The following is a 9970-nucleotide window of genomic DNA, read 5'->3' as shown; positions in this document are numbered from 1 at the left end:
GCCCAACTAGTTACCCAGCAGATGGCGCTGCTGCCACGTAGACACTAAAGCAAAAGGGTTGCGCGTCATAAATAACCCGTTGTAAGATGGTTTACCACATAGGCTCTGGAAATTTCCATTCGGGAATGCAAACTCGGTACTGATAAATTCCATTGACACCGGGTTTTCTTTTCCAATGTACCCCAAAATCCAAATGTGACTTTACAGAACCTCACTTCCCTGCTCCTTTTTTTTCCCTTCTTGGTCTGATCAGGTTTCCATTTACAACTGCTCAGAATTGAGACAGCCTCCTGCCACTTGCTAACTCATTTATTTTCATTAATTCGTTTACTCAGGAAATATGAGTGAGTGACTGTGTCTGTGATAGACGCTATTCTAGGCACCAGGCTGGCCTCAGGGAACGAGACAGGCAAAAATATTGATTTTCTGGATCTTACACTCTAGTCGGGGGAATCATTTGCTAAGGAGTAAGGAGCTGTAGGCATTTTGCTATAATTTTCTTTTTGAAAACACTAGTTTAAAAGATAGCCTGGTTTCTCATAGGAAATGTATTGGACAGATTCATATGTTAATCTTTTCTCGGCCAAATCCTCCGAGTTTAACCCAGGCCTGTGCAGAATTACTAGACAGCATTTTTCTTCTTAAATCTTCCAGATAATTAACCAATTTGCAAATCCAGATAATAGATGGTCATCTCTGCAAATGGGAAAAGCACCACCACCACCTCCCTCATTGCAATTTAGGGAAATTTCAAATTGCCTCATTTAGCAATGCTCGGAAAGAAGATTCTATTAAAATAGGAAGTCTATTTTTATGAGTCTAGATGTGGTTCTATTTATAAGCGGCATATACCTTTGAATGTTTTATCGTCACAATCTGGCACAACTTCATAAATTCTGTCATTAAAGCTGGTTCAGTGACATTTAATAGACTCCCACCTTCATGAATGAGGGATGTAAATTTTTAGGCTCATGAAACTATCTTTAAAAAAATACTTCGTCTTAGGGCGCCAATTTAGCACGTATTTGTTGTTAGCCCAGTCTCATATTGTCAGTGTCCTATGCCCTTGGTTTTCGCCAGTGGAAACGCTGAACAGTTTGTACACATCACTAGCACAATTCCTCTTATAATGAAGGAAGAAAGCAGAAGAGGCCAGGAAAGGACAATTGATTTATTTTGGGTTTATATGGGGGCTGATTGACATGGTCTGATACTCCATGTACAAGGCTGGAGTGGTTAGTCATTAAGCAGACATTTGGGGCTCCCAAACAAGGAGCAAGATATACTCAGCTGTCTATTCTGAGGCAGAGGGTTGGGCATTTATTATATGATGAAAGCCCAACGTTAGGGCTTGAGTATAAGACCCAGTCAGTATCAAAAGCATCTGCACAACAGCTCCCATTTCAGAGGGCTTGCTAGCGGCCAGGCCCCCATGCATCAGTGATTTGTAAGCCTTACCTCAAACCTGCACAACTCTGTCATCCCCATTTTATAGATGGGGATACAGAGGGGTTAAGGAATTTGCAAGTCACACAGGTGGTGAAGCCCCAGTTCACTGCAGAAGCCTGAGCTCTTTATCATTCTACTCTCTGCCTTCTATTTTATACAACCTCCAGAGCTCTGGTCCCTGGGTCCTGAAAACACCTGCCTAATTTCCCAGGGTCTTGGAAGTGAAGGTGGAGCCAAGTCTGTAGGTCAAAGGTCTCTGCATGATGTCAGGCAGCTGTGCCAGCTTTAGGCTGGTTATCAACCAGCCCTTTCCCCAGCCCATGAACCAGCCTGGGAGGCCCCAAACCTGCTGCCTCTTGGGGCAGGTGGGTCCGTCTTGTCCTGCCGGTGATGCTGGTGAGTACAAAACGCCTTTCCAGGGGACCAAGCCCAGTGTGGCAAATGAGATTTTTTTCTGAACTGAGAGTATTTTGTACTGATGGTCAGTGACAAAATCTTTTTCTGTAATGTGACGGGGTGGAGGGGAAGCTGCCTGGGTTTTGAAAAAAAATGTCTGGCTGCCGATTTGCTAGTTGTGTATGTTGGGTTTTTTCTTTTCTTTCTATCTTGCTATATTAGTGTTCTATTGCTGCATAACTAATTTTCACATGCTTAGTGGCTTAAAGCAATACAAAGCTATTGCATTATCTCATAGTCTCTGTAGGTCAGAAGTCCAGGCACGGTGTGACTGGATTCTCTGCTCAGAGCTGAAATGGAGGTGTTGGCTAGGGCTGCAGTTCTCGTCTGGGGCCTAGGGCGTCTTCGTTCAAGATCACTGGTTTTTGGCAGAATTCAATTCCTTGTGGTCACAGGACTCAGGTCCTTGTTTTCCTGCTAGCTGTCAGCTGAGCACTGCCTCAACATCTAGAGACCACCCAAATGTTCCCTACCCTGTGGCCCCCTCCATAGGAAGTTCACAACATGGGTTCTGGCTTTCTTCCAGGCCAGGTAGAGCGCATGCCCCTGAGTGGCTATGCTGCAGCCAGCTGGAGGAAACTATTTCTAAAGGGCTCACCTGATTAGGTCAGACCTACCTGGATCATCTGATTTGGGACCTTAATTACATCTGCAAAATCCCTTCAAATGAGCACCTATTTCCATACATTGCGTTTAATTGAATAACTGGCAGAAAGAGTGTGTATGCTAAAGTCCCTGAATCTTGGAGACCATCTCAGAATTATGCCTACCATACCTGCTCATGGCTAATAAGCATCAATTTTGTGTTGATTTTTCTGAAGCATGGACTTACTCTATAGCCACAGGAGGTCTGTCTTGTCAGGTGGCCCAGCAACCCCAAAATGTCAGAGGCACTCAACATCAGAGGCAGGATAAGGGGGCTTCCTCTTAGATATACCCTGGAGGCTTGTTCTGGTGACCCAAGAACTGGCACAACTAGGGCTTCCTGTGTCTTGCTCCAATCCCCGCTTTCAGGGTGTTTGGGCTGGGACTGAGGAAGTTACGCTCAGGTTTGGGTTCCGCTGTGGGCTCATCTTGATGAGGAACATGGCAAAATCCTTAGCATGGTCCCCTCAGTACAGAAAAGGACCCAACCTTCATGCTGTATCCTCCATGATGTGATGGAGGAGAACGTCCTACTGACCAGTCTACCCTCCAAGACCTTTAGACTCCTTCAAGTATACAAATTCTCACTGATTTGACAAGATTGATTTTCTCCCCTTTACTTTGTAAAATCTATTGTAAGGCAGAGGCAAGTAAAATTGATTTCAGCTCACTTTCCTCCCCACCCAAGGCCTCTTTGCTCACTCCTGGCGATATGTGATTTTTCAAGTTTCTATGCCCTTTTGAAAAGCTTGGTCTTTGTGGAGTACAGTGAAGTCAGGAGGTTCTACAGGCCAGTGTGGGAATTTTAATGTGATGTTTTAGGTGTTTAAGCTTCATTGGCTTAGAAGATACCTCTGTTGGAAGCCTAAGTATTTACATTGTAAGCATTGGGCTATGATCATGAAAACTGGAGGTGGTATTACCCTGCTTTTCATCCAGTTCACATTTCGTGCATTTTACATAAATAAGAAGGCACTTCAGAAAACCACCAGTGGAAATTTATTCCTCTGAGTTGCATTGTAGAATCAAATGTAGGGGGGCCCAATTAAAGTCACTTTAGAGAACTAAAAGAAATGGGACATTCTTTATACCCTACATTAAAGAGTAAAATGCAGACCCACTACATTTGATATTTACCATCAGCCTGGCTAGAAATTTAGCCACAGTCACAATATGGATCCCTTTCAAGGGTTAAGCAGAGATCTCAAGGGCCTTATGTTGTCCAGAACATGCAAGGAGGGCCTGCTGGTCCGAGGTCTAGGTGGGCACTGATGATGTTTGTTGCCCAGGCCCATGTGGTTCCTTGGAAACAGGAGGCTCTGAGGCAACCATGTAACCAAATACTTGGGCTGAGGCTGGGAGCCCTAGTGCCTGGGACCCAGCCTCCCTGTAGAGACCCTGTAGCCATTGTCTTTTAATGCTCTGCTACTCCCCCAAGCTGTTGTGTGGGAAGAAGACACGAGTACCTGCTCCTGGCACCCACCCAAAACTACAGTCCCCTTTCAATCTTGGGGAATTGATATCTCCCCATGTTAGCAAAGTCCACCCTCGGTCTCCACATGCTCTCTCCCTTCCAGTTTTGGGAAAACCTCAGTGAGTTTCAGAAACACAAACCAAGAAAGTGGGCACTTAACACAGAAAGTGCCTGCTTTCAGGGAACCCCAGCCTTCAACCCTGTATTGTAAATGTTTGTGAGCCTGGGGAAGTACAGGCTTGAATATTTTTTATTTTCCCAATGAATCACAAAGAGTGAGTAGGGGGAGGTGATTTTGGAGATGAGAGCATGGAAAAGATGTAAGGCGGTTGTCTCTGAGAGCAGACAAGTTAACTCTACTGGAGAATCGTGGTAGGATTGTTAGGTGGTGTAGAGTGCCTGCTTGAGATCCATGGTCATGATGGTGTTTTTCCTCCAGCCACACTCAGTGTTCAGGTGCAGCTGTGGCATGGGTGCAAAACTCAGAGAGAAGGCCAAGGGAGTTAAGTGGAGTATACAAGGGTATGATTGTTGTCTCAATTGGGCAAGGAGGCATAGGAAGACGTGGGAGGGCAGGGCTGGTGGACAGTGAAAAACTGATGGGGTCAATGGATTGAAAGTCCATTCACTGAATCAAAGAACTAGTGGTATCAAGAGTAAGTGGGTTAGAGCAAGAGGGATTGCTTGTGAGCCTGAGGCTTGAATTCAAGATTTTGGAAAATCGTTTGGTTACTGGAGATAGATTCTAAGAGAATGTGGGCGGATTAAGGAGAAGATCAGTAGAATTGGAAGTTGCAAGGGACAGAGAAGTGAGGATGTGTGGTGAATCATATTCTCCATGAGTGGGAAAGTTGCCAAGAACAATGGCAAACACAAAAGATTAAGAGGAAGACAGATAGCCAAGTCTAAGAAGGAGACATTTGTTGATGACCATAACAAGGAGGGGTAAGGAGTTGTATATGCTCTGATGGTATAATTTAAAAGGAGATAGAGTTTTGAGGGAGGAAGAAGAGAAATAATCTAGAACAGAGGTTGGCCAACAGTAGTTAGTAGACCTAATCCATCTTGCCTTCTGCTTTTATAAATAAAGTTTTATTGGAACATAAATACACTCATTCATTTACATATTATTTATGTCTTCTTTGGCACTACATCAGAGTTGAGTAGTTGTGACAGAGGCCATAAGGCCTGCAAAGCCTAAATTATTTACCATCTGGTACTTTACAGAAAAAAATTTGCTGGCCCTTGATCTAGAATTAGCAATGAAGAACATTAACCTCACAGTTAAAAAGTAAGCATGATTAATATCACTTACCTTGCCACACAAATGTCAGATCCTTCTGTTGCTTTCAGTCTGGGTCTGCTCTAAGTCACAGATCAACCATTTTGACTCGATTGATTTTTTTTCTCACAATCAACCCATTGAATGGTTGAAATGACAGAATGGCTGGCTGCTTTAGCTTTGTGCATGGATATATTTTTCCATATAAGCCTGAGCCAGCATACATGATTGTAATACATGAAATTTACAGAGGTGATTTTCATCATGTGCAAATCCATTCAAAAATCAACTGCAGGGTATGGCACTATAGTTGGCTTCTTAGGGCACTGAGTAAAGATGCTAGTGGATCTATCTGCCACAACTAATTTCCTGTTCTAACTTACCTGGTTTCTCACTACTGGTCTTAAGATTGGGACACTGTTCTACATGGATTTCCCAGTATAATAAGACAGGCATAGTCAGCATTCCCAGAGTAGTCAGTCTGAGGCTTGTGATCACCCACATTCCTTCTCTGGAAAATTTGAATTAAGGAAAGAAGGACTCAGAGAATGGTCAACTGCATCAAGTCAGTAGTGAGAAACCAGAGTAAATATTTAGGTTCTTGGTCATAAGTGGGTTCATTGTCTTAGCTCTTTTAGGATTTCAGATAAGATGTGTTCCTAGCCCAGTAGTCCTTTATGTCCTTTGTACAAGGAGAAAAGAATATGGAGGGAGCAGCACAAATGCAAATGAGTCTTTATTCTTGGGAAGACCACTGACAGCAGGAACCCAACTGAAGCAGCGTCAGTAGGTACACTTTCTGTCTGACTTATTTTGCTTAGCATTATAATCTCAACATCCATCCATGTTGTCGCAAATGACACTATTTCATCTTTTCTTATGGCTGAGTAGTATTCCATTGTGTATATATACCACATCTTCTTTATCCGATCATCTTATGGCAGAATAGATGGAAGGAGAACTGACTCTGGGTGGTGAATACACGACGTGATATACAGATGATGTGTTACAGAATTGTGCACCTGAAAACTTCACTGACACTCAAACAGCAAGCAAAGAGCCACTGAGGTTATTTGCCACCCAAAGATAGTCTAGGGATTTTCTCAGACAAAGCGAAGAGTGAGCATTTGAGATGCAAATGGTTTCCTTGGAAGATTTTTATTAACTAGAGCATCACCTTGGCCATTTTCCTCCCTGCATTTTCCAGAACTGACATTCACTGTGGTGTTTGTAGAAACGTATTTAAAATGCAGTTGTATCAGTTATGCTCTGGACCTGTCAAACTGCAGTGATGGAAAAAAAACTTTAAAACTATTCCCGCACAGCCCCTAGCTACCAACAATTACTGATGGAAATAGGCCCTGTTGTGCCCTTTGGCTCATTAATAAGTTCTTCTGATCCCGTCACTTCTTAGGTTAGTTGGGTTTAGTTAGTGAAAATGCACTCTGCTGTTTGGGGATTTAGCAGCAGAAGAGAGGAAAAACCAAACAAGTGTACCAGTTTCAGCTACAGCAAAAACACTACACCAGCGATCTGAAATGATTGTGACCAGTGGGAATCCTGATGTCTCGGGTTCCAAGGCTCTAAGTGTACTCTTTCCCATGCCCGGTCAATGATGACTCCTTTTCCTCTGATGAATGAATAAGCAGTTCTCTGTCTTTAGTTCAATAAACTGTGGATTGAAGGCAGCTGTTCTGCTGTGGATCCCACCAGTGGTGGTGATGCCAAATTGGTTGTTAAATGAGGCTGGCGGATAGTTTTCCTCGGGCTGTGAATTTCCGTGTCTCATGTGACTTCCACTCTAGGTCAGGACCGGCAACAGCTACTTGAGAAGGGAGAACGACTTCAGTTTGATGTGACACTTCCAACTGTGCTGTGTTGGAAGAAGTCATCAAAGCCAATGCCTTTGTCTATAAACCTTTATCTGTAAGTGGAGAGGCATGGACTAATTAGCTTCTCTGAATTCGTTTGGTAGTCATGAAAAGAATGACTCAGAAATTAGAGAGCAGGCTTGTTTTCCCCTGATGTGGAATAACAGGACAATATTTGATATCTAGCTGTTCTCAATGTAGAGGACCCACGTTCAAACTTTACCCGGCTAGTGGAGGCAAGATAATGACATTTTCATTTTCTCTACCTGGGCATGAACAATAGCTTTCAAGTTGTAGTATGCTAGTAAATGTTTAACACCCAGATCTCCAGAAAAAAAAATACAAATTTCTAATTTGTAGTGTTTACGAGTTTTCTGTGGTGTAAATATGCCCACCGTAGCTAATTTCAAGCCACCAGTATGATAGCGTTGAATGCAGAGTTGGGGAAAAATGTGCACAATAAACTTTTAGGAGCTGGTACCAACTGGCTTCAGCCTTCTTGGAATGATTAGACTATATACAACAAAGCTGGCTCCTGTCAACTACTTTAGAAGGGTATCCGCTGGAGAGGAAAGTTAAGGGATGTGTTTTAATGATGTCAGTTTTAACTGTACCTCACCTTTATGGCTTAAACACAAGTGAGAAGAAGCTAACTGAATGTGATTCATTTGGCCACTCTAGGTGAATTGTATGTGACCTCCGACTACTGCAGTTTTTCATTGTGGCAGTATAAAATTGTGGAAAGAACACAGGGTGGGGCCATTGGGGAAAGAGCTTTCTTCTACCTCCAGCTCTTCCAATTATTGACTATTTCACTCTTGGAAAGCTTGTATGTCACCCACCCCCTACTCTGCCTCCCCAACAACTTATGAATAAAATCCAGGGACCAGTTTCTTCCCAACAAACTCAAAAGAAATCTATAGGGCTGTTCATTTTACCCTTTTTCTTCTTTACTTTCCCTCTGGAAGTTCAAACAATAGGACAATGAATGGAAGACACAAACAAGATGTTAGCAAAGTCACAAAGCCCAGAGCAAACTGCACAGTCTCCTCTGACAGGATTTCACCACTTTGACACTTAAAAATGTAATATACAGCATGACGAATGTAGTTAATAATACTGTATTGTATATTTGAAAGTTGCTAAGAGAGGAAAGCTTAAAAGCTCTCATCACAAGAAAAAAATTGTAACTATGTGAGGTGATGGAAGTTAACTAGATTGAGGTGCACATTTCCAATATATACAAATATCAAATCATTATGTTGTACACCTGAAACTAATACAACATTATACATCAATTATATCTCAATACAACTGGGAAAAATTTTTTAGAAACAAACAGATTCCTTGAGAGAAAAATGAAAATTAAAAACAGGAGTTTTTCCCATAATTCAAAAGAAGTGACTATAATTTGCTCATTGAAATCACAAATCACTTTTGAATTCACTAATTCTTTATAATACAATTCAGAGAAGATATTCCCCAACTGTAAAATCATGCACAGAAGTTCTAAAAATACTGATTTCCCAGATCCCACCTCAGCCAGACCTGATGATTCCGAATGCCAGTTGGTTTGGGAAGTAGAGAAGAACAGATCCTGTATTTTCTAAAATTCCTCTTGATTCAGATGCAGGTGAAGATTTGGGAATCGCTGCCCTAGACCAAGGAAGGACTTTGTGATTGCCCAGCTAAGCAGCGCTCAAAGTTAAGCAGTCTTTTCTAGATCAGCAGTCCATATGGGAGCTAAGAAAGATGGAAGCATTTACAGATTAATGTTGCCAGTGATAAGAAACCAAACCTTGGGCCGGCTGAGTGGCGCGATGGTTAAGAACTCGCTTGGGATGCCAGAGGGCCCTGGTTCAGATCCCACATATGAGGGCCAGTGACACTGCCCTCCACAGCTAAGATGCTGAACAACAGCTCAACCTGGAGCTGGGCTGCCATGAGTCGCTGGCGACGGCGTGGGCTGCAGTCCCTGTGGCAGTGGATTGCCATGGGCTACCGTGTGTGGCCAGCAGCCAGCGTGAGCGGCCAGCAGCCGCCGTGAGCGGCCATCCAGAAGCCGGCGACTGATCTGCCTCGCCAGAGAAGAGCGCGATGATGGTGCCAACTTGGGCCAGTGAAGCAACGTCCTCCACAGCTAGATTGAAGAACAAGATGATAGCAACTTGTCTGTTCCCCTTTCCCCAATTCCCCAGCACTGTTCACATCCCCCCAATTCCCCAATAAAAATCTTAAAAAAAAAAAAGAAACCAAACCTCTGTACCAGGGGTCCATCGAAATGGCTCCCCTTTACCCTCATCAACCTCCCCCTCCCCCCTTACCCTCTGGTCACCACTCAACTATTGCCTGTGTCTATGAGTTTTTGTTTCTTCATTTGTTTGTCTTGTTCCTTTGTTGTTTTCAGTTTTATATCCCACATATCAGTGAAATCATATGGTTCTCGACTTTTTCTGTCTGACTTATTTCGCTTATCATGATACTCTCAAGATTCATCCATGTTGTCGCAAATGCCACTATTTCATCTTTTTTTTATGGCAGAATAGATGGAAGAACTGACTCTGGGTGGTGAACACACAATGTGATATACAGATGATGTATTACAGAATTGTGCACCTGAAACCTATGTAATTTTATTAACCATTGTCACCCCAATGGACTTTAATTAAAAAAGAGAAATGGCTCCTCATCAAACTTATAGCTCCCCAAACTTCACTGCTAATGTCCCTGACTGATAAGCTCCGGGGTGTTTTCCAGCTGCCAGCCATTGTGTTCTCCCACCCCTCAAACAAA

Source organism: Hipposideros armiger, unplaced genomic scaffold, assembly GCF_001890085.2.
Source record: "Hipposideros armiger isolate ML-2016 unplaced genomic scaffold, ASM189008v1 scaffold_13, whole genome shotgun sequence".
Lineage (NCBI taxonomy): Eukaryota > Metazoa > Chordata > Mammalia > Chiroptera > Hipposideridae > Hipposideros > Hipposideros armiger.
Note: the sequence above shows the minus strand (reverse complement) of the source record.